Raw genomic sequence first — 24389 nt, forward strand, 5'->3', positions numbered from 1 at the left:
GAACTGGTCCCTTTGCCTCTCCTAGCCTTGGGGTCCTCATTCTCAACATGAGAAAGACAGCTCCTCCCAAGACGATTATATTCATAAAATACTGCCTTGGAACTACTCAATGCAAGCTGTTTCTCTTCAGCCTCCTGGAACAATTTGGTCTTTTCTCTCCCCATGAAACCTTCAGGTCTCCATCTTCTCCACCAGTCTCTGGTAACAGGGCACGCTCGGCCCTTGCGCTGTTCCCCAAAATCCCACCAGGAGGCGCCCTTTGCCCGTCGAAGCTGGCCAGGCTATAACTCCTGCGGGCCGGAGCTGGGATGGTGGAGGGGCTGCCCTTCTGCGTAGGGCGGCGCAGCGTGCGGGCTGGGCCCGGGGCCCTCGGAGGTCGATACACCGCAGCTCCCGCACCTCGTCCCGCGGCGTCTCGGCCGCGTGCGGCCCTCGCGCCCCTGCCTGGCGCTGCGTCCCCAGCCCGGCGCCTGTCGCTCTGCCTCGGCCCCCCGGGGAGGCAGCAAGTTTGCCACCGGCCGCTCCGACCCGCCGCCGCCCCGCTCCTCTCGCGCCTGTGTTCCTGGCGCAAGGAGCAAGGCACCCAGGGGGTGGCGAGGGAGTGCGGGAGGCCGGGCCCCAAGGGGCGCCCCATCCCCACCCCCATCGGCCAGCTTGCACGGGCCGCCGCTGTTCCGGCGCTGCTCGCAGGGCGGCGCCCTGCGCCCCCGCCGCGCTCCTCCGGCGCTGCCGGCTTCCCGCTCGCTCTCCGCCGGACACAGACTCTCTACCTCCAGCTGCTTGTGGATCTGATCGGAGACGCCGCAGCTGCTGCGGAAGAAGAAAAGACAAACAGCAGCCCGGCAGCAGGCGGAGCAGCCCGGCCCCTTCCCATCTTGGAGTGCGGAGCAGGCTAGGTAAGGGCGGGGAGGGCCGCGATGATTCTTCCCCCCCCCCCCCCGCATACACTCTCCCCCACCCCCTGACCGAACCTCGGCTACGAGGCGGCGCCGCGTCCCCTCCATGCCGCACATCCTGCACGCGCCCTCTCCCGCGCCTGTAACCTTTATCCTGAAGTCTCTGTCCCTCCTTTCCCCTGGGGCCGCTGCCCCGCACCCTGCCCCCGTCCCCCGCCCCGCCCCTGCGCCGTTCCTCCCCCTCTCCCGCCTTCAGGCAGTCTGTTCTTGCCTCTCCCGACTGGGCTCGTCCCCATGGCTCTGCTCCCATAGTTCCTCCAGTCCCCATCCCCATCTGGCCCCTCCGCATCCTTTCCTCCGGCTCGAGATCCTCCGGTTCCGGTCCTCCTCCTTCCCCCTTGCAACTCCCAGCCTTCTTCTGCCCCCTGCAGGGATGGTGGCCCCTTCCCACACTGGCCCTTCTCCCCCACCCCTTGTCCGTCACCCTCAGCTTCTCTGGTCACCAGGTTGCCGGGCTACAGGCCCCCATCCCAGCTCAGCCGTGGATCCCAAGAAGTCCCCTCCCCCTTTCCTCACTGACATCTGCCTCTATCGCCCCCTGTCCCTGCACTGGACTCTGGCTACCACCACCACACACACACACACACACACACACACACACACTGCACGCCGCAGTTCGCTTTGGGGGACCCAGAGTCCTATCAGAAACGACTTTCTTTCCCTGGACTAATGGCGCTTCCATGGATCCCATCCTATTTCACTGGAGTGGGAGGGATGAGAGGGAAGAACTCTAGAGACCTTCATATGGGGTCCTGATAGGGTAGGAGAGGGGGAGGGGAGCTGATTGACCTTGTCTCCAGTGACTACTGGCAGAGAGTTGAGCTGTTGGGACCTGGCCCTGTGGAGGGCCAGCTTGCCACACCTGGGACAGGGCTTTCAAGGCCCTGAAAGCACCTGTGTCTCTTTCCCTGGATCCCTCAAACTGAAGAGAGAGTGGAGGAGTGGGAGCCCAGGGAATCTTGTCCCAGGGCCTTTTGGGTGGTGGAGGCGGTGGTGGGGGGCTGGCCCAGGGCCCTCTGGCCTGCTTGGCATGGGGCAATGAGCAGAGCTTTTCCTCTATTGGACCTTTGGCTGCACAGCTCTTGGTATCTCTGTGCTGCCACGTTCTTTCTGGTGCTGTTGTCTGGGGATGCCACAGGGTGCCACCTCCCTCCAGTGGCTCTCCTGGGCATGTATGCCAAGGGTCTGTGTTGTCTGGAAAGAGGAGGAAAGCTCTCGGCTCTGTCGGGCCCTTTTGCCAGGAGGTGGGCATCTTAGGATTGGCCAAGAGCACTGCGCCCTGCCAGTAACAAAGAGATCTACCTTCGCTTAAGCTTCCTGTGAGTCACCCAGGTGACAGTGATACTTCCAGGAACACCTGCCAACAGCTGGCGTGGTATCCCCTGGGATAGAGGCTGTCTGGGTTGGCAGTGGTCATCCGAGAGAGAACTCTGGTCCAGCTTAACTTCCTTAGTGTTTGTGCTTATGTGATAGAGGTGAGGGGCCTGGAGAGGTCAGCTGTGTTCCGGTCCCACCCTGGAAGGAAGCCCCCGGAACTCCACTGGGCATCATCAGGCTGATTGTATTCGCTGAAGCTGCAGCTCATGTCTCATCATTAATCAGGTGTATTATTTTCCTCACTGGCTGGATGTGTTCTTCAAGGTCACGCCCTTTGGACAGTGACTCTAAAAGGCACATATTATAGTGTCTGGGTTTCTTTAATTTTCCATATTTTGTTCATTTCTTGTAGAGCAAGATTTCTGTAGGGAGCTGGGCCCCGGGCTTGCCCACTGGCTTCTGCCTGCCTCACCAGCTCTGCCCCCCAGTCGTTTCTGGACCTGCCACCAGGAGCTCTGGCCTCAGAGCTCTGGGGAATACCTGGTGGGGAAGAGGCGGCGGTTAGTGGAGGGGGGTTGAGAGGAAATTCTGTTTTTTGTGTGTGTGTTTTCTCCATCCCCCTGCTCCGAAGGCATCTTGACCATTGACTGACATTTTCCCCAGCACCAAAAGTTTTTTCTGGAGACTGGGTCAGCTTCTTGGACTGCCTTGCCAGTTTGTTTTCCCTGAAGACAATGAGGGAACTTTTGCGTAGTGGGAGAGAAGTGGAGGCTCCAGGGAGAAGGTCCTCGTTGCTGGGAGGCAGGGGCTCTTGGAGAGCAGGCCTCAGCCTGATCATGATGGAAGGAAGGAAGAAGGCAGGAAGACCTGTCTTGGGTGAGAGGGGAAAAAAGGCTGGAAAAACAAGAGGAGTGGCGAGGAGGGAGCCAGGATTGTGCGGCTGGTGGGGTGGGCAGTGGTGAACATGTGTGTGAAGAAAGCGTCTCTTGTTACTTCTGCACAGTGCGACTCCCTTATGTGTATACTGAGCTCCAAAGTTTTCCAAATGCTTCTTAGAAAAGTGACTTAACTTGAAGTCTGCTAGGGCCCTACTACCATTTGATGTGTACCACCACCCTGTGAGAAGGTGTTCTTGGTCTCCCAGAAACCGAGTCTCCCGCAGGTGAGACGACTTGTCCAGAGCTCTGAAGCCATCCATACCCGAGGCCTCTGGACTCCCAGGCCATTGCTCTTTTGCTGCTACGGTACGCGTTAAGCTGGTCCTCCTTCCTGTTCCCCATCCCATGCTTCAGTTGTTCTTCAAGCTTTTCCTGTGTCAGCTCAACACTTTCTCCTCTCTGTGGGGCAGAAGGGTTGGCTCCCCACCCCGGCTCATTGTCTGGGGTCTGGCTAATTCTTGGTTCTGCATTCTCTCAGCGCGTAGACTGGCTGCCCCAGCACCCAGGATGTCCAGCCACCCTGACCCTGAACCAGCTCTTGCTCTTGACGCCCTCATGCGGAGAGAGCTCCAGGTTGTCTGGGCCATGAGGCTTGGCCTGGGGACCGCTGTGCCCCCTCTTCCCTTGCCTTCCCCGCATCCACTCTCCTATCCTATCACTTCAGCCCTCTCAGCTCTTTCGAGGACTTCTGGTGCCTTGTCTGACCTTTCCTTTCCTTCTGCCACTGTCCCCACTTGGGGTTTTAGTGGTCCACCCCCGGGTTATGGTAACACTGTCTCCTTCCTGGGCAGCCTGAGACCACACCTGCCTTCCTGTAAAGGAAGGTGCTTATGACACGTGACCCAATCTCAAGAGGCCTGAATGGGCCCCCTGGGCTACTGGATAAGAGTTCCCATGCAGCATCTTGGAGGTTAAGGCCATTCACAGGCTGGCCCCAGCTTTATGTCTCTGGATGTAATCCTCTGCCCACCTTCACACCACCACTTGACACCCTCTTCAGGGCCCTTTTCTTTCCTCCTCCTGGGAATTGCCCCCAAGACCCCCATCCTTAGGTCCCAGCAGGAAGTGTTTGCTAATTGTTGGACTGACTTGGGTTCCAATCCTGCTGTCACTCCCGGAGTGACTGATCAAATTGCTTACCCTGCCCGAGCCTCACTTGCCTCACCTGTAAAATGGGGATAATCGCACCTGCCAGAAAGCATTGTTTCAGCAACAGTGTCAGTGGGATGGGAATATGACTTGTCAGTGTCAAGGGCCGCCCAGCGGGTGCCCACTGAGCACCCCTGTGTGGGCTCCTTCCACACTGCCTCTTTGTAGCACTGTTTTGGCTTCCTGCTCCCGCCCACTACTGATGATTATCTATCTCCATTGGTCTCCCCACCCAGATAGTGAGTCCCTTGAGGAGCGAAGACCTTTGTCTGGTGCCCTTTTTCTCATCCCGGGCTCCTAACCAAGAGCAAGTGTTTTCCTTCTGCACCCCACAAATTGGCCCCTGCTCATAGTGGGAACATGTTAAGAAACAGTTGTTACTTGATTGTAACATTTGGTTGCATAAAATAGGGTATGCCTCCAATGCGAACAAAACAACTCTCATACCACCAAGGTAAATTATGGGAAGGAAGGAGGGAATCCATTTAACATTGTGTCCACTGAGCACTTTGCTTGTTCTACTCAGTCATCCCGGCTTCCCCATGAGTTAGGTGTGAGCATCTCCATTTGTACAGATGAGGAAAGGGGGCCCATAGGGGGTCCTGCACTGCGACTCCATGCTACTTCACAGACCGGGGAGCATTCAAGAACCCCAGTTCCTTCGCCTATTCTTGGGCCTGAAAGCGGGAGGGAGAGGCTCTTTATAAAAAGATTCCTCACAGGTGTTCTTAAATAACAACCCATTAAAAGTAAATGTATCAATCCAGCAGGGGTTGGGTAGTCAGGAACATCTTGAGGCAGGGCTCTAGTCCTTCAGCAGGTTTATGATGTGAGTGGGGAGAAAAGGAGGACCCACCACATGGTCAGGCATGTGTTGATGTGCACTGGCCACCAAACAGCCAAACAGGCGGGCAGACGGGGCTGGGACCGTGACAGGGGGAAGGACGTCACTGGTGAGGAGGGGCTGCACAGGCAGAGGATTGGGTGAGGCAAGTGAAGGAAGGGCCCGGTTTGGGGTTAAGGGTGGAGGGGTAGGGCATACGCTGCCTAAAGCAGGAGGGCCTTGAGAGCCATAGAGAAGAAGATCAGGTTGGTGCCTCCGGTCTGGGGAGGCATTGAGGACCCTCGGGCAGCTCCGTGCAGTGCCCAGAGAGGGGTCCAGGGCAGGGAGAAGGGGAGCGCACTGAGTAACATTTCCAAGGAAGAGCAGGACTTGCTGACCGATTGGGAACAGCAGATGGGGGAGCAGCAAGTGTCAGCAAGAACTTTGAGATTTCTAGCCCAGGGGACTACGGAGATTGTGATGCCACTTTCAGAAAAGGGGAAACCAGAAGGGGATGGGGGTCTGTGGGAAAGCTGCTGAGTTTGTTTCCAGACGTGCTGTGATGGGGGTACTGGAGCATTTGGCCATGGGGCATGCATGGTCGGGGGAGTTCCTGGACAGCAGCTGAGCAGTCTCGGGCGAGGGCATGTGCTTCGGGCCATGTGTTGCAGAGGGGGCTGCTTTTGGCATTTCTGATGCCTGAATTTCCCCTCCCCAACCTCTGTGAGCCCTCTCTGCCCTCCCTTCATGGCAGAGGGACCCCGGAACCCAGCACTCATTGCGCTTGAAGTTACTCATGTGTGCCTGTCACCTCCAGGGGACCAGGAATGGAGTTTACCTCCAAGAGGGCCGGGCCCCCACACCTGCTTTGCTTAAGGTCAGTCATATTCCCAGTACCTTGCAGTGTAGGTGTTAAATAAACATTTGTCTTATTTAAGTGGCCTCAACTAATGTTTAGCAAATGTTTGTTACAGAGATAAGTTCGTAGAACATGGGGGTGAGGAAGGGAGAGGAAGGTTGCGTGGGCCTTCAGCTTCTGGGATTAGGGTGTCCCAGGACCTTCTGTAAGTAAGATTGCACTTTCCTGATTGCTTTTGTATCCACCCACTTGGTGCCATCTTGTGAATCCAGCTATTCTCCAGGGTTTCTGGGGCCTGAGCTGCAGGGTTTGGGAGGTGTGGGTGTAGGGGGTGGCGAGTCCCGAAGCTAACCAGACTATCTCACTTTGTCACTCAATCCTGACTTTGAGGCTGACCTGCCATTCACTGTGTGAGGCCTTGGGCAGGCCCCTGTGAGCCCCTGCCCCTCACCTGGAAGTGAGCTCTCATGCTCCTGGCCCTTCCTTCTCCTCAGGCTTTTCTCAGGGAGCAGTTTGCTTAGAGGAAGCAGAGCAAAACAGAGGGTGGTGGTTATCCTTGTTTGGGGTGCTGTGGCATATTGTGGCCACAGAGAGGCTGAAATGGAAGCTGGGGTGTGCTGGGTCTCCGGGTCTTCTTTGGTATGTCGTGGATCAGCAGAAGAAAGCTGGCTTGGGAACAGGAAACCCAGGCTACTCATTGCTGCCTCAGTTTCCTCTCTACTAACAGGGGCGTATAATAAATTCTACCTCACAGAGTCCCTGATTCAAGTGAGATAATCACGTGAAGGCTCCTGGAGAAGGGAGCAGGGAAGGGAGTGACCTCCTGTCCACTCCTCCCGGGACAGGAGGTTCATAGAAGTGGCCTTGGAGAGTGGCCTTGGAGTAAACACAAGTTTAGAGTTGGAGTTTAAGGGCCAGACTCAAAGGAGACGGATTTGATACAACGAGAAATTAATAGCCCAGGGGATGTTAAGATGTGTAAGTGAGGGACTGGCTACAAGGCACACTTAATAAAACAGGGAAGTTTAAGAAGTTGTGGAGCATGGAGGCCTATATGGGGGTGCTGAGGTGGTTTCTGCTCTCCAGCCCAGCGAGACTTCCCAATAGGGAGACTGAGTTCAAGGAGTGAAGTGCTGTTGTCCCTTTTGGGGGACAGCTCTCTGCTTCTTTCTGCCTGGCTGGGTGGCCTGAGTGGGGTGTCCCTTCCTCGCCAAGAGGCTGTGTGGTGTAGTGGTCGGCTATTCCCAGATCAGATCACTTGGGATTCAAAGCCCAGCTCTTCCCGTGGATGTGGCTTTGGACCAGGAGTTTGATGAGCATAATACCTATCTCTGAATCTCAGCAGGTATGTTATGTTAGGTCATCCTCTTAGTAAGATTAAGGTACCGTTATCATACCTGTTTACTAGGTGAGGAGGCTGAGATTCAGAGGAGATGATTACTTACCCCCAAATTCCGTTGCTAGTAAGAAGCAGAGTTGGAATTTACACCCGGGTGATCTGTTTTAAAATTCTGTTAATAAGAATTCCTGTGTGCATGTGTGGGTGCAGGCCCATGTGTGCACACACACAGATTATGTGAAATATGCACGGACCCTCTCCTAATTTCCTTGACTTCCCCTCTGGGTACCTCACCACTTCTGTTCCTCTTCTTATAGGCGAGGAGGCCAGGCATGGTGAGGCCAGGGGACCCTTTACACACTCTGGTGCTTATCTTTCCTTGGCCTGATTTCTTTGACCCTTAACTGAGCGGTCACTGGCAATATTGGGGAATCAACTGGAAACCACACCAAGCAGTGGTCCCTGAATCATATGCCAATCTTTTCCAACATGGAGGCCATGCAGGGACGAGACTAGGTTGGAGGTCAGAAAAAGGCACTGAGCTGAAGCATTGATGGAACCCTCTCATGAGCCACAAAGTCTGAGCACTAATGGAGCTCAGGTGAGGTTACAGCAGCCCTGCCCTGCCGGGACCAGGCCAGGGTCAGTCGAGTCACCATCCCCTCCAGTCACCAGCCCTGGGGCCCAGCTGGCTGTCATGGCTGCCCAGGTTATCAGGAGGGGGGTCTAACTGGGGTCTTGGATGTTCAGAGTCACGTCAGGTCACCTCTGGAAGAAATCTGATGGGGCACTACTATTACAGTTGTGGTTATTACTGATCTTTCCAGCATCGCCCTGGCCTTGTGCAGTTCATAAGATCATGACAGAAGAATGTCCCTGGTGAGGTTAGGGACCAGATGGGAAATTGGGCCTCTCTCTTTCTGGAGGCAGCAGAGGCTTTTTGAGAGGTAGAGAAGGCTAGCTTGAGTAGAGGGAGGGCCAGAAGCCCCTAATGGCATCATTTCCTGAGGGGAGGTGGTGGAGCTTTTCTCCTGCCTCCCACCCCTGCCAAGACTCCTTAAGCACAGCCTGCCCTTAAGTTGAAGTTGCTAACGCCACCTCCTGGTGGATAGCACACATTCGAAGGCTTATGATGCTCTTGGTGGTTTCTGCCCCTCTCCTGAGGCTCTCACTGGGTCACAGACCTGAGAGGTAGGGCACGTGGGGATTATTGTCCCAGACGCTCAGGATTTCAGGAACGAGCTGAAAACCATTGAGTTATTTGATTGGGAGGTGTGATCAGGATCCAGGACTCCTGCCCCCAACCCAGGGCTCGGTCAACACACCCGGCACCTTCTGAAGGCCACCAGCGGCCTGCACAAATGGTGGAGGCAGAGGTCCTTGGGTACAGCTGCTCTTCCAGAGGTTGAGACTATTACACAGAATAAAGCAGTGTTTGTCCAGTAAGGGTAATGCCGAGGTTATTGCTAGGAAAACCGAAACCCCGAGAGGTTTAGTGAATTGTAGACTCTTATTCTCGGAAGGAACTTGAGATCATTCATTCAGCACCCCACCAGCTGCTCTCGTCTTGTCTACAGACAGAAACTGCTTGGCTAGTTATCCAGCCTCAGCTGCCTCCTCCTTCTGCTCCTGCTCCTCTGCCCCATATTCTGAAAGGGGACATTACTGAGCACTGACTATGTTCTAGATGCTTGATATGCCTTAAGTTGACCTTCTGACAAAGCTGTGAAGTAGGGACTATAGTTGTCTCATTTTACAAATGAGTAAACTGAGGCCCACAGAGGTCACATAAGGAGACATGCTAGTGAGTGGTAGAACCATACATTGTGCAGTCTGGACCATGCCCTTGACCACTCATGAGGCAGGCCATCCCTCTCCAGGCAGCAAATGAGGGAGCATTGGCGAGCTCTCAGCGTCCTGCCTGGCACATAGAAGGTGCTCAGGAAATGCTAGTGATTTTCTTTAAAAAAATACCAGTAGACGTTAACTTATATTGAGCCAAAAGTACTTCCCGTGGGTCCTTGTTTCGTACCCCTCCTTGGAACCCCGTAAGGCACGTCTGCCCTTCTTCACATTCCAGCCTTTGGGATGTGAAGATACCACATGAACAAGAGGCAAAGCCAGGACTCACTTTCCCGCAAGACTCTTTTCCCCGGGCAGAGTCCCCAGCCAGGAAGATGAAGGCCTAGGAGGCTCCGGGAAACATCCAAGTCTAGGACTTGCCTCACGGGCAGCTAGTTGCCTGATCCTTGGCCGTAGGGCTATGCGGAGAGGTCCATGCAACCCTGTGTAGCACAATTTTACTGAGTGCCTCTTGTTGCCAGGTATGGCCATCCAGGAGCTCAGGGTGTGCTCACCCCAGGACGGGGCCCATATCAAATGTGCATGCAGGTGTGTTCTGAATCTGTCAGATGCTGGATTGGCTCTGGGGTCCTGGGGGCAAGGAGGGCGAAGACTAGGGTGACTGGCTAGATTTTTTGAGCCTCCATGAGACTAGGTGGTGTTGCAGACACCTCATCAGAAGGCCACAAAGTTCAGATGACCCAAAGCTAAGAGTACAGAGTGAGCAACTACTAGGTGGAGAAAGCTCACCAGTTTATTTGAGGTAAAACAGTGCCATCCCACTCTCTTTAGAAAAGTAAGAGTCCTGCCAGAGTCCAAAGCAAATAAACTGGAACATGAGATCTGCCAGGTAGGGTGCAAATTGGAAGCCGACCAGCAATTGGATTATATAGTAGGGGGAATTCAGATGAGAAAGGACATTTTCATCAGTACGAGGCCTCCTGGGCAGGCAGTTGACAGAATCTCTTCCCCTTTCCTCTTTGGGGAGGAAAGTTAGCAGAGGGGGATGCTCAGGGCTTGACGTTGGTCCTCAGAACCTGGGGTGGAGCCAGTCGTTGTCCCATGTTCCTGGGTCAGTGACGTTGTTGGCTCTTGTTGCATCTGCAGTGTCCATTCTCATGTGATGTCACAAATCCTCATAGCAACCCTGCACCATTGGGGCTATCAGTTCGATTTGATCCAAGAAAGAACGGATGTTCTGAGAGCCTGAGTAATTTGCACAGGGTCACACAGCTGAACCGTAGAATCGTCCTTTTCTCTATGGGCATGGCTTGTCCACCATGGCTGGTGCCTCTCCCAGGAACCAGTAGATGTCTCTGCTCGAGCCTCCAGCACCCGGCATGGGAGGAACCTTAAGCAGCTCACCCTGCGGAGTATCAGGACGAGTGGCTGTGAAGCACGTCAGGCCAGGCTTGGATGCTTCAGGGAGGTCTGCAGAGGCCATCGTCTGTCTCTCCCACAAGGCAGGAGTTCCTTTGGCACAGGGCCTGTGTCTGCTTCTCAGTGTTGCATCCCCAGTGACTAGGGCACTACTGGACTGCAGTAGGTGCTCAGTAAGTACTTGTTGAATGAACGGCTTCACTTGTGAGGCTCTTGTCTACAGAATCCCTGGATCCCAGAGCCTTAGGCTAGCGATGAGCTTCTGCTCCAGAAAGCTTGGATGGGCTGCTTCAATTCACAGACACGTGGGATTGAAAGTCTGTCGTGTGGATCTCAAAACACATTTTCCTGGTGAGTTGTGGGATTAGCATAACCCATAATAGCGCTGAACTAGTACACAGGGTAACTAACACTGGATCTACCTGGACCTTGGCCCTAAGCACTTCATCTGCTCTCCGAGCCCAGCAGAGTCTGGCATTGATGGGGACTGGAGAGGGGTGCCTGGTGAGAGCAGAGGTGGTGTACGGGGGAGGGGACGCTCATTTTGGAATCGGGGTAGGGGCACTGCTACTCCCCTGAGTCAGAAGGAGCCTCTGGAAGCAGAGGCCTGAGCCCCAGTGGTGTTCCTCCAGACACCCAGTATGGGCTGGGGACTGTGTACCCCAAAATTCATTGTGTCGGAGAGCCGTGGGCAGGATGGAGTGTGGAGCCTGCAGGGGCAAGGAACCTAGGAAAAGGCTGCCTTGGTGTGGGGTCTGTGAAAATGGACGCCAGGATCCTGGGGTCCATCTACATTGTCCTGTATGACCTTTCACCCCTGGATCCTGGGGCACAATCAGGAGCTATGCCTGGAGGCAGCGTCCCAGTGACTCCCGCCACCTGGTGCTGGCTGTGGTCAGTGTGGTCAGTTTGGTTCCTCCTATGCCCATTTCTGCTGATTGGTGGTGATGCCTGTAGCGTGGGGTTGAGAAGTGTCTGGGGCCGAGCACGGGCTCCGTGGGATGGGTTGTGGGTCGACTTGTGATAGACACAGATGGGTACAGGGCACAGTGAATTTGTCAAGTCAGATTTCGTCCGATCACCTCATTTTATAAATGTGAAAACTGACACTCAGAGAGGGCAAGTAACTGGCCCAAGGTCATGTGACTTGCAGTATCAGGATTCAAAAAGGGGCCCCTAGCCCTGGTTCACTCTTATTTGATGCCTCTCATTAGACTGACTCACAAGGAGCCTTTTATTAAACCAGGGGAGCAAGTGCCCTCTTCCACTGCTCCCACGTGGCCGGGGCCTGATTCAGAGGTGCCCCCACCTTCCCCAGCCTCTAGCCAGCCCCATCCATCCTGGGCAGGGTGTGGAATGAACCCCAGAAGCATGTCCTGCCCTCTGGGGGTTGTGACCCCAGAGCTTTGTGGAGAAGAGATGGGCTGACACACCGCACGAACCCATAGCAGGCAGAAAGGGCACACCTGTCAGGCACGGTTTGCTGTGTGTTAAGACCCAGTGTCCAGGCAGAAATGAGGAGTAGCAGGACAGGCCGATGGCTCCCCTCTGAGCAACCCAAGGAAGCTTCCTGGAGGAGGGGAATTCCTGGGAGGCTTGAGTGGTTTTAGGGTGGTGGTTTGGGGGCGGGGAGAAGGGGTTGTATGATGTGTGGAAAGTACCCTGGTGTTGAGGAAAGGTGACAAAAGAGAGATGGGCCAGCCTGGGGTTAGAGTCTTTGCCTCCTTACCTACTGTGCAGCCTCGGGCAAGTCAGTTATTATATCCGAAGCCTCTGTCTTCTCAGCAATAAAATGGAGACAATAAAAAAAATAAAACAAACAAACAACCCTAATCTCCCAGGGCTCAGGGAAGAGCAAATCGGATACCATCTATGAAAAGTGCTTTCAGCACACACTGTACGATTGTATTTATATAAAGTGTAAGAACGGGCAATGTGATCTGTGGTGATGGAAGTCAGGATGGTAGTTATTACCCTTAGAAGTGGCACGAGGGGGCCTCCAGAGTACTGATAATGCTGTTTCTTGATCTGAGAGCTGGTTATATAGGAAGCTCATTGAGTTCTACACTTACGTGCACTTTTCTGTATGAGCATTATACTTCAATTTAAAACGTTTTCTTTTTTAAGTGCGTATGATGACCAAGGTATCATGGGTAGGGTCCAGTCACTTGACAGAATGTCTAAGAGGTGACCTGGAATAGTGGCTGATAATAGAAATGGTAGCTGATATTTATTGAATATTTTAGGCAGTGTGCCAATTACTTTACATGCATTTTCTCATTTAAATCCTTACAAGAACCCACATTTTACAAATGGGGAAACTGAGGCTTAGACAGATTACATAAGAGGTGGGCTGAGGCCAAGTCTGAGCCCAGAGCCATACTCAGGTGGCGAATGAAGGACATAAGTGTTGCCCTGCCCCCAGGGTCTGTGTTGTCCTTGTAGCTCTGACTATGCGTGGGTCCCGCTGGGCCCTGCAGCTTGTGGCGGAATGTGCAGAACAGCCACAGTTCCCAGGCTGGTCCCAGTCTGGAGCTGCTTCCAGAATGAAAGGAAGTGGGAAGCGGGAGCTAGAAGGGAGACATCTGTCTGGAGAGCCACAAGCTGTGCTGTGCTCAGCGCTCCCTGCCAGTAGGGTGGGGGGGCGGTCTCCAAGGGTCCCGGGATTCTGGTAGGGAGAGGGCTGGGTGGAGGCTCCAGGGAAAATGATGTGCTTATTGAAAACCCTCCAGGGCAAATCCCTCCCAGGTGAGAGGGAGAAGCAGAGTACTTCTCCCAGCAGTCAAGGTAGGATGGAGCTGCTCTGTGTGGTGTGCATTCCCTCACTGTCTCCTCGAGACTGAGCAGGGCCTTTGCATCTTCATAGAAACCTTCCTGCTCACCAGGAGAGGCCAGCAGCACAGATTGTGTCTTCCAGGGGTGGGCTGGGGGCTGGCAAGAGGATGGGAAGACAGATACTTTTTGTTGCCTTTGTTAGTTGGCTGAGTAAGTGAGCTTCACTCCGACTAAGCCACTCTAGAATGTGCCCTTGAATAGTTGGAAAGGGGTGGCATGGTGTTTGCATTTATATGCAACGGGCAAAGCACATAAAGTCTTCCTGTTGTCCCAGGTTTCCAATGAGATGGGGGAACAAAGGGCTTGGAGGTGCCATTCCAGCTGCTGGAGGGCAGACAGCTTCTTTAACCCTGAGCATGCTGGCTCACCTCCTCTGGGAGGCCTGCCCAGAGTAACTCCTTCAGCTCTTCCTGGCTACATCCCAGCCCTTGGCAAAGACTTACACAAGATGTGATCATAAAATACGGTGACTGTTTAAATTTTAAAAAATACCATATTACAGTAGAAGACACATTGCCATTAATCCCCCTCAGAATAATCCCCCTTGCTTCGAACACACTCATCCCATTGTTCTTGCCACTTTCTGAAGCAGTTCTGGAAGTCCTCTTTCGTGAGTGGCTTTACTTCATCCTCCATCATGACAACGCTCAGTGTCACATATCGCTTATGGTACAGCAATTTCTGTCAAATAAAAACATTACGGCGTGTCCTCATCTACCTTATTCCCCAGATCTGGCACCTTGGGACTTCTGGCTCTTCCTTGAAGACAAAATGACCATGAAAGGTAAACGTGTTGAATCGATTCAGGACATCCGGGCAGCCACGACAGCCCAACTAAAGACACTCACAAAAGAGGACTTCCAGAACTACTTCAAAACATGGCAAGAACGATGGGATAATGGTGTTTGAAGCGAGGGGGAGTATTTTGAGGGGGATTAAGGGCAATGTGTCTTTTACTGTAATAATAATTTTTTTTAAATGTAAACATTCACCGTATTTTGTGATCACACCTCGTCCACTGTGAATAGGGTACGCCCATTAACAAGTTCTGGTTTTCTATGATTGTTTTTGTCTTAAGTCTGTCTCCAGGGTGTTGGTCCTGTATCCCTATTTGACCAGAGGCTGGTTGAGGGCCGGGACTATGAGGACCTTTCTTCTGAGTCTCTTTGAGGGACTCCATCCATTTAGCAGTTGCACATCTGCAGTGTTGGTTCCAGTTCCTAAGTGTAGGTTTGGCTTTCTCTGCCTCAGGACCTTTGCACATGCTATTCACCCTGTTTGGAACCACTTCCTCCACCTCCTTTCCTTCGCTTGCTTCACTCCTGCTTATCCATTTCTCTTTCAGGAAGATCTTTCGTCCTTCCTCCCCCAACCAGAACGAGTCCCCCTCTTAGATGCTCCCTCAGCCTCCTGCACTTCTTCACTTTGAAGCACCCCCCACCCTGCATTGTAACTGCCTGTTCACTGCTCATTCTCCCTTACTGGGCACCGAGCTCTGGGAGGCCAGGGATTGGGTTGGGCTGGCAGATCTCCTTCTGTGCCCCAGACTAACACAGAGCCCAGCACACAGGAGGATCTTGCTAAATGTTTGTGAAAGAAGGGAGGCCACTGAGCACCAAAGAGAGGAGCGGGGTTTCAGAGCTCCTCTTTTGGGAGCCCAGCTGCTGTGCCCATCTGCATGGAAGGATCGGCCTCTAGCTGAGTCTGAGCCCCTGAACAGCTGCTAGAGACAGGACTCTAGAGCCCAGCCTGGGCACCAGTGACCACTTCTGTTTTGCTCAGCACTGAGTTCCTGACACCTGCACACAGATGCAGCATCACAGTGTCACACATGTATGCCTGTAAGCCCGTGTAGGGAATGGGAGGAGGCAGGAAAAGTGTTACCCAAGGCGTATCCTTCCATAGAGCCTGGTGTAGGTGATTTCAGGTACCCTAGGACTCTAGTACAGAGAAGCCTGCCTCTTGCCCCCCGCACCCCCACCCCCCCATTGGCCACCATCTCCTCTGTGTGCAGGTTTGCTTTTGGGTGCTTTCGAACCTAGCTTCTCATTTAATCCCACCAGCAATCCCGGGAGGTGGGTGAGAGACAGGAACCCATTTTGCAGATGAGGAAGTGGAAGTTCAGAGTGGTCACGAGGATGTGCATCGAGGGATCTGGTTCTTCTTTCTAGCATTGAAGCCCCAGCATAGCTGCCCTCTTTTCCAGGAAGCTCAGTGTCCCGCTTAGCAGTCAGGGAGCCCCGAGTGTGAGTCCTCAGAGCACCCCCTGTCCTTGCTTGGTGCCCAACAGAAGGGTCTGTGTCCTCACCACAGAGTGCAGGTGGCCAGGGGACTGTTTAGATTTGACAAATAGCCCTGGGCGCAGGACATGCAGGGCTAGCTCAGGTGCAAACAGTGTATTGGTATTTGTTACCCTTGTTAAATTGCTAATAAAATTTGAGTTTTAAAAATCATGGTGAGCAAATGAATTGGCCTGTGGGAAGAGGATGCAGGGAAGGATATGTCATGGAAAGGAGTGACAGGGGCACTAAGCCTTGCAGGCTCCTCCTGGAAAGAGGGGTGAGAGGGCTTATTATTGGGTCACTTTTCCACTCCCGTTTCAGTTGGGGAAGTTGTTCATCTGCACAATAAAATTCGTCAGAAAGCGCACTTGCCAATGGCGGCCGCATCTCCAGGCTGAGGAGGTGGCTGTTGGCGGGGTGACTAGCTCCCAAGTATCTATTTTAGTCATGTGTGTTTAAAATCCATAGTTGGGAAAGCCACTTCCTGCAGGTTCTCATTCTGTGATTCAACTGATGCCTACATCTCGGACACCTGAGTGATAGAGCAGGCTGTGTTCTGTGTAAAGAGGATCTAAGAAAAACCTAGATACATACCGTAGGTTCATGGAGTCTGCCAATGTAGGAAGAGAGAGAGAGGCCCCCGGGATGTTGAGGGGACTCGGAGATGGATAGCATTTTGGAGTAAGGAGAGCTCTGATTATTGGGCCCCTCTCCCTTACAGTGGGTGCACGCTCTTTCCCTTGTAATCCATTGGTTCTGCTTGTCTCTCAGGAGCATCATGGGCGGGAAAACATATAATTGAAGACAGGTAAGACCTGCCACTGTGTGACTTTGAGCGAGTCGTTTTACCTCTCTGTGAATGAGTTTTCCTACCTATAAAATAGGGATGATGAGAGCTGCTGTGGCCCACTCAAGAGGGAAACAGGGTTGTGTAAGCAGGAGCGGTGTGGCATCCCTGGAGAAAGCACTCATGCTTTCCTTACGAAACTGCTTTGCTTAAAGCTGGGCTTTTGTAGGGCTTAAAAAATGTGACGGTATTTGTGATTTGTGTGTGTAGACAGTACCTGCAGCATCTTTCAGAACTCATCCATCAGGAATGTTGCAACGAGGAATGGCATTTCTCTCCCCTCCCTCCTACCTCCCTTGGCCCTCCCTGCCTCCACCACGGGCATCGGCTCTGTAGCACTGCCCAGATTGGTGCTCAGACACCAGGAGGCGCATGTGCTGGGGTCCAGTGGCTCCACACACTTGCTCTCCATTTCTCACCCAACCTTGAGCTGGGCACCGGTATTATCCTGTTTCACTAGAACAGGAAACAGGCCCAGAGTGGTGAGGGTCCTGCTCAAGTTTGCGGCTAGGACTGAGCTCCGCCTGGCTCCTTCAGTGCTCTGCTGCCTCGAGGCTCTGGCCCAAGGATGTCACACCAAGTGTTGGGTCAGTGACTTTGGGGTGTCCCTGTGCAGTGGGTACCATCCCTTTTTCTCCTTTACCCGCAAGTGGAGACCTTCCTCCTGCCCCATCTGTAGATGCTCTGAGTATGAAGAAGGACTTCAGTTGCACCTGGCACGTATTTTAAAGTGGCAAGGACTGCAGGGGACAAGGTATCCGAAGGCCGAGCCAGGGTCTGTGGCCCCTTGGACCCCTGGACTGCTGCAAAGCTGGTGGTCTGATTCTGATTTTGGCCTCTTTCAGTCCTTGCTTGCTCGGCTCCAGTTCCAGAAGTGACATGGCCTCACTGCTCTGAACATCCTTTCTCTACTCCAGGTCAAGCTCTGTGCATCTACCTAGGCCCACCCTTCACCCCTGCGTCTTTCGATCTGGCTGTCCAGTGCCGTGGAATCTGGCTGGGAATGGGCACAGTGTCCCTGAGGCCCTGCAGGGTCAGCAGGGAATGTCTGAACAGCTGGGAGGCATTGAATCAAGGTCTTCTCAGAGGAGGAAAGGGTAGTTTTTAGATGTTTTGTATGAATTAGTAATAATGTAATTGTTAATCGAATGTCCATTGATTGCCTGTCTGAGGTTTGATTTAATCTGCCCTTCCTTTCTCAGTCTGCTTAAATAATTTGCTTGCTTTGTCCTCTTTTTTCTTTCTCTAATGTGGATTTCTTCCCTGCAACCCACCCCACCACCCCCAACCTTGGTTTCATTTCGCTGGCTTCACAGTGAGCATTTGTTGTTTTCTGGCACTGGCCTTGGCCTCGGCCTCCCAGTAGCCACTAGTTACTCCCAAGTGGATTCCCATGACTCGTTCCTCAGCTAGAGTTTTCTGAAGTGTCTGGAGACCCAGGACGGAGTCAGCCTGGTGCATTTCTTTTGGGGATTTAAATGCTTTGAGGTGTTCTTTGGGAGGGCATGGAAAGGGCAGCCGCTTGCAGACTTAGGGGATGAGCCCTGATTTTGCTGCTTCATTCATTTTTCATTCATTCATTGATTCATTCATTCATTCAATGATGGTGTTTTGGGACACTCTATGCCAGGCCCTGTGTTCAGCACTTAGGGGACAAATTCCTGAATTTAGCAGTTTGTAGTGAAGATGGAGAAGTGAACAGATGATACAATGCAGTATCAAGGTGGAGGCCAAGACCGAGGGCCAAGGGGACAAAGAGAGGACATTAAAATCAGATGTGGGCAGCAGGAGGGTTTCCTGGAGGTGGAATAATACTTGTAGTACTTAACGGTTAATCTGCGTTTTAGTGGACAAGTAGGCATTTGCCTGGCAAAGAAAAGGGTACGGGTATCCTAGGCAGTGGGAATAGCGTATGGTGGCTGGGTCAGGGGGGACCTGGAGGGAGAGGTGGCCAAGAATGTCTAAGGGCTAATCATACTGACAATAATGATAATCTATTGTACATCCACGGAGCGTCTGGCAGCATGGGCGGTGTCCCACGGTTTTCCTCGGATTATCTAGTTTAATCCTGTAACAACCCTACTGGCAGGTGTTATCGGCATCTCCTTTAATCGCTGAAGTGGTGGAGCCCAGATCCCACATGTCCTTCGTGGAGGACCAGAGACATGAACTCTGACGTCTGATTCAGAGGTACTGGCTCCTTCAGCACCCGGCTGTCTCACAGCTGTTTTCTGGCTCATGGATATTATACCAAGGGTTGGGTCAGTGACCTTGGGGTGTCCTTGTAGAGCCAGATCATGGAGGGTCTTGTGTGTACACTAAAATGTTTTAACTTCATCCTGAAAGCTACACACAGCCACTGAAAAATTTTAAACAGAGGAATAGCTTGATCAGACTTGTTTTTAGAAATCATCACTCTGGCTGCTCTATGAAGTATGGATGGGACTTGATCCGGACTGGGGTCAGAAAGAGCAGCTACTGAGAGTGGCCGTGATCCTGTGAGAGGGACAGTGGTCTGGCTAAGTCACGGGCATCGGGTCACAGAGAGGAGCAGGGGTTCCAGAAACACGGAGGAGGTAGAGTCTCTAGGATACCTAGGGGTTGGTTGACTGGACGTGGGTAAAGGGTAGTGGGTGAGAAGCCGGTGTTTAAACAAATCTCAGATTCCTTTTTTTTTTTTTAAACCAAAGCTTACAAAAATTTGTTTTTGTAAAGTCCATGGATAAAGTCTGATCAAGATAAAGTCTCATCAAAAGTGAAATCATTACCTGTTACTCTTCCCAGATCAATAAAAGTGTCCTCACTCATCATGCAAGAGCCTGACATTCACATTCCCTAAAATGAGAAGGGAAATCCTAGGTGCCACATGTGATTCTGCTTCCTGACAGGAAGACTCAGATATGGCACGAATCTTACGTTGAAGACTACGAATTGATATACCATTGACTGGTTGACATTATTTAAGGGCATGTTTTCCCAAATACAGAAGAGATGCATATTAAAACTAACCAAACACGATTTAACGAAAACATTCCAATACTTCATACCCTCTAAATTTAACTGCAGGTTTCATTCGCTACAGAATTCCTAATGGGAATTACTCCATCTAAGCGAGTGTCATTTTGGTTTACAGTTTTATTGAGATATAATTGACATGCATCACTGTGTAAGTTTATTCATTAATATTTTTATTAAAATGTAGCTCACATACAATATTATATTGGTTTCAGGTGTACACCATAGTTATTCAGTGTTTATATGCCTGAAGAAGTGATCACCATGATAAGGCCAGCAACCATCTGACACCGTACCACGCTATCTCAATATTATTGACTCTATTCCCCATCCTGCACATTACATTCCCATGACTTATTTGTTTTGTACCTAGAAATTTGAACCTCTTACTCCCCTTCAGCTCCCCCGCCCCCGCCATTTTACATTTTTCAATTACGGTTTACATTCAGCACCATTTTATATTAATTTCAGGTGTACAGCACAGTGGCCAGACACGCATAGAACTTAAGAAGTCATCAGTCCAGCACCCACCCAACACCACACACAGTCACCCCATGCTTTACCTCACATCTTCATTACTTTTTTTTTTTAAATTAAAGTTTATTGGGGTGACTATTGTTAGTAAAGTTACATAGATTTCAGGTGTACTACTCTGTAACACATTATCTATATCTCACATTGTGCGTTCACCACCCAGATTCAGTTCTCTTTCCATCACCATATGTTAGACCCCGTTCACCCTCTTCCGGAGCCCCTCTCCTCCCTTGCCCTCTGGTAACCCCTAAACTACGGTCTACGTCGTTCCTTCGTTTGTCTTGTTCTTTTGTTGTTTTCAGTTTTATATACCACATATCAGTGAAATCATACGGTTCACTACTTTTTCTGTCTGACTTATTCCGCTTAGCATTTAATCTCAAGATCCGTCCATGTTGTCACAAATGGTACTATTTCATCTTTTCTTACCACCGAATAGTATTCCATTGTGTATGTACACAACAGCGTCTTTATCCATTCATCCATCGGAGGACACTTTGCTTGTTTCCATGTCCTGGAAAGGTGCAGTGAATATTGGAGCACATATGTCTTTATGGATAAATGTTTTCAGATTTTTTGGGTAGATACCCAGGAGAGGGGTTGCTGGGTCATACGGTAATTCTATTCTTAATTTTTTGAGGAACCTCCACACTGCCTTCCATAGCGGCTGCACCAGTCTGCATTCCCACCCACAGTGTATGAGGGTTCCTTTTTCCCCACAGCCTCTCCAACACTTTACTATTTGTCTTGTTGATGATAGCCATTCTAACAGGGGTGAGGTGGTATCTCATTGTGGTTTTTATTTGCATTTCTCTGGTGATTAGTGATGTTGAGCATTTTTTCATATGCCTATTGTCCGTTTCTGTGTCCTCTATGGAGAAATGTCTCTTCAGATCCTCTGCCCACTTTTCAGTTGGGTTGTTTGTTTTGTTATTGTCGAGTTGTATGAGTTCCTTGTATATTTTGGATATGAGCCCCTTATCGGAGGCACTGTTTGCATAAATCTTCTCCCATTCAGTTGGTTGCCTCTTTATTTTGTCGGGGGTTCTTTTGCTGTGCAGAAGCTTTTAAGTTTGATATAGTCCCATTCGTTTACTTAAGCTTTTACTTCCCTTGCCTTTGGAGTCAAATTCATAAAATGCTCTTTGAACCCAAGGTCCGTAAGTTTAGTACCTGTGTTTTCTTCTATGCAGTTTATTGTTTCAGGTCTTATGCTTAGGTCTTTGGTACATCTTTGAATTAATTTTGGTACATGGTGACAGATAGCAGTCCAGATTCATTCTTTTGCACGTGGCTTTCCAATTCTCCCAGCACCATTTATTGAAGAGGCTTCTTTTGTCAAAAATTGTCTGTCCATATTTATGTGGGTTTATTTCTGGGTTCTCAGTTCTGTTCCACTGGTCTGTGTGTCTGTTTTTCTGTCAATACCATGCTGTTTTGATTATTGTTGCCCTGAAGTACAAGCTAAAGTCAGGGAGTGTGATACCTCCATTATTGTTCTTTTTTCTTAGGATTGCTTTGGCTATTCGGGGTCGCTTGTGGTTCCATACAAATCTGATGACTTTTTGTTCTATTTCTTTAAAAATGCCATTGGGATTTTGATGGGGATTGCCTTAAATCTGTATATTGCTTTGTGTAATATGGCCATTTTAACTATGTTGATTCTTCCAATCCGTGAGCACGGAATGTCTTTCCATTTCTTTGTGTCTTCTTCAGTTTCTTTTCAAAATGTCTTGATAGTTTTCAGCATATAGGTCTTTCACATCCTTGGCTAAGTTTATTTCTAGGTATTTTATTATTTTTGTTGCAATTACAAAAGGTATTCTTTTTCCATTTCTTTTTCTGCTATTTCATTGTTAGTATGTAGGAATGCAATGGACTTTCATACGTTGATTTTGTAGCCGGCAACTTGACTATATTCGTTGATTGTTTCCAATAGCTTTCTGGTGGAGTCTTTAGGGTTTTCTATATACAGCATCATGTCATCGGCAAAGAGTGACAATTTAACTTCTTCATTCCTAATTTAGGTGCCTTTTATTTCTTTCTCTTGCCTGATTGCTCTGGCGAGGACTTCCAACACTATGTTGAAAAGCAGAGGTGATGGGGTCAGCCCTGTCGTGTTCCTGAACGTGGAGCAAAGGGCTTCACTTTTCACCGTTAATTATGAGATTAGCTGAGGGCTTGTCATATATGCCTTTATTATGTTAAGGTATTTTCCTTCTATACCTATTTTATTAAGTGTTTAAATCATAAATGAATGTTGTATCTTGTCAAACGCTTTTTCTGCATCAATTGATATAATCATATGATTTTTGTCCTTTATTTTGTTTATGTGATGTGTCACATTGATGGATTTGCGTGTGTTGAACCACCCTTGTGCTGCGGGGATGAACGCTACCTGGTCGTGATGAATAATCTCATTAGTGAATTGTTGGTTTCTTCATTTCTTCTATTGAGCTCTTAATCTCCAGAAATTCTATTTGGTTCTTTTTTAAAATTTCAGTCTCTTTGGTAAAATGTTCATGTTTTTGTTTGATTGTGTTTCTTAGTTCATCAAACTGCCTGTATTCCCTTGTTTCTTGTTGAGTTTTTTCAGAACTGCACTCTTGAATTCTGTCATTTAAGTCACATATTTCCATATCTTTAATTTCATTTTCTGGATCCTTTTCACTTTTTTTCTGAGCTGTCTTGTTTCCTTGGTTATTCATGGCAAATAATGATTTGTTATTTCTCTTCCTAGGCATTTGTCTTTCTTTTGTTTTCCAGTGTTGGTAGCATGTTTTTTTTTCTCTCCGACTGCAGCCTTTTTTTCTCTCTCACACTGTAGTGTAATGTGTCTTTGCACTATTGCAGCTTCTTACACAATGGAGGGATTCCCTGGAAGGTGGGCTTGTCCTTTCTTAACAGTTCCCCTGGGTCATAGGGCACAGTGTCCATATGGGGATGCGGACAGCTTTTGAAGTTCCAAAGCTCTTCCTGCACCAGATTCAGAGCCTGTGTGTTTCAGCAGTTCTGTTTACTCCTGCAGTAATCTACCCAGATAGGTGGGGACAGGAGCATGGTGGGTTGTGAGAGGTGGCCCAGAGTATTGGCGAGGACCACCACCACAGCCGGTCTGCTTACACAGTTGCCTCCCCTTTGCCGGAATTTGTTGGGCTGCGAATCTGTGTCTGCGGACCATAGTTCTCAGAACTGCAAATAGTTTGTTATTTTGATCCGACACTGCCATTGTTCCATTTCTTGCACTGGGCTGGTGTGGGGGGGTGATTTCTGAGAGGGTTAGGAGGGTGCGGCTAGTCTCAGTGCCTAAGGCTTCCATTCTCTGTGGCAGTGAGGGCTTAAACCACCGTTTTCCGCCTTCTTCCCTCAGTCTTTGCTCTGAGGTCTCTGCCATGATCATTGGGTTCAGCAGTGTTATATGCTGTCCCCTCAACCCTGTGGACCATAAACGGAACACTAGCAGTCCGAGTTCTTCCCTCTCCCACAGCTGCGGTAGTTCCGGGATGCATTGAGCTCGGAGCACTGAGCTAGTTGTGAGTCCTGTGCCAGCGCAGCCCTGTCTGCGCACTTCTCCGTTCCCTCCTCCCCCGCTCGCGCTATTTGCCCACCTTTAGGTAAATTCAATAGTGAGCCTTTTGTCTTTCCTGTCTGCTGTGCAGGGAGTACTTTGTGGAGTTATAGTTGTTCAATTTGTTGTAAATTTCAGTGAAGATTTCCAGAGCCTCGCCTCACGCTGCCATTTTGATGAAGTCACTTCCCATTTTCAGGAATCTTTAGATAATGACACCTTGAGTTTCTTGGGCTCTGTGAAGACCAAGAAAGAGTTACTGAGGATCACTGAGCTGTACTCCCTAATGAGAATGTCATTCAGTTGACACTGTTGTTATAGAGATGAGCAAAGTATAGAACAGTCTTCTTCCCTGTGCAGCAAGGAGAGTGGCTCTGGGGTGATTTCATCACACTTCTTTTGTGGGGTCTACTTTGTCATCTGGTGTCCCATAATATAGCTGGGCACCCTCGGATTCTCTGCTTAGTGCCCATATGGCCAAGGACCAAGAGTCCTTGGCCTTTGTGGGTTGGTCCATGTGTTGACCCTGAGGCAAAGCAATTCTGTTTCTAATCAGGTCCCTTCGAATCTCCCCCAGGGGAGGCTCTTGCATGCAGAGCCCTGGGTGCCTCCCCTGGCACCCTGCCCCTTCCTGCATTCCCTCTACATGCTAGTGATCGCATGCCTCAGTCCCTTGGCATGGACAGTCCCAACTACTTGAAGTGT

At 50.6% G+C, this 24389-nt stretch overlaps 1 protein-coding gene across 16 annotated transcripts in view; it reads left to right on the forward strand.

Moving 5' to 3' along the window:
• Nucleotides 1-347: 347 nt before the first annotated feature.
• The window catches only part of GRIK4 (glutamate ionotropic receptor kainate type subunit 4), a 635802-nt gene continuing 611760 nt past the window's right edge, over nucleotides 348-24389 (forward strand). For all 16 annotated transcript variants that reach the window (XM_074321322.1, XM_074321326.1, XM_074321318.1 and 13 more), the window contains exon 1: nucleotides 348-896. The gene's annotated coding sequence lies outside the window, so the exon portion shown is untranslated. The remainder of the gene's footprint in view (nucleotides 897-24389) is intronic.

This window comes from Rhinolophus sinicus, linkage group LG16 (genome assembly GCF_036562045.2).
Source record: "Rhinolophus sinicus isolate RSC01 linkage group LG16, ASM3656204v1, whole genome shotgun sequence".
Taxonomy (NCBI): Eukaryota; Metazoa; Chordata; class Mammalia; order Chiroptera; family Rhinolophidae; genus Rhinolophus; species Rhinolophus sinicus.